The sequence below is a fragment of the Pterocles gutturalis genome, unplaced genomic scaffold (genome assembly GCF_000699245.1).
Source record: "Pterocles gutturalis isolate BGI_N339 unplaced genomic scaffold, ASM69924v1 scaffold2438, whole genome shotgun sequence".
In the NCBI taxonomy this organism is placed as follows: Eukaryota; Metazoa; Chordata; class Aves; order Pterocliformes; family Pteroclidae; genus Pterocles; species Pterocles gutturalis.
Genome location: NW_010122772.1, coordinates 6,195 through 7,032, shown reverse-complemented (window position 1 = coordinate 7,032; position 838 = coordinate 6,195).

Below are 838 nucleotides of genomic sequence, written 5' to 3'. Positions count from 1 at the left end.
GGCCGGCCGGGCTGTCCCCACCTTACAGCACGGGTTGGGTCGAGGGGGCTGCAGCCCTGCCAGCATGCGTGCGGTCCCCTCCCCGGGCAGGTGGTGAGCTCTGGGAAGAGATGGAAAGGGATGGTTAGTGCACGAGGGAATGGAAAAGCCACGCAGCTACCATTTCGCTGGCCACGATAATGTCGTTTTATTCCACTAATGCTGGAAATCTAATTCCACCGCACCTGCGGAGAGCACGTCAGGCTGTAACGCGGCAGTCGGCAGCAGGATTCTTGGTGCATGTTCCCATCGTGACCCTTTGCAATATCCACCAAGCTCAGCAAAGAACCAAATAATTAATGTTTGTTAAGGACTTGGAACTAGACGATCTTTAAGGTCCCTTCCAACCCTAACCATTCTACGATTTGGAGTGCCCAACATTAGGGGCAACAATAACTGACCCCTTCACAGCACCAAAAATACCCCACCAAAATAAATTTCCCACCGCAGAGACACGCTGCACGCTTACGGAGCTGCACCGCCTTCGACAAACAGCCGCTGCCAACACCAACCGACCTGCAACTGCTCAGAACCGACTCTGGAATTGCACAACGGCTCTTCTCCCCCATCCGAGATGCAGCGGGGCTGCTCGTGACGCTGGCTGCCTGCCCTGCACCGCCTCCTGCCCGAGAAGAGAAAGCAAAACCACCAGCCGAGCCAACCCCGTGGCTTCCCCCGGCTGTCACAACGGCGAGCCCTGGGACAGTCCCCGGCTCGCTCCTGGCCACCACTTGCCCACCCCATAGTGACACGGGCTGGTGGCGACTCCCCCCGGGGCCATCCAAGTGCTGCTGTCCCG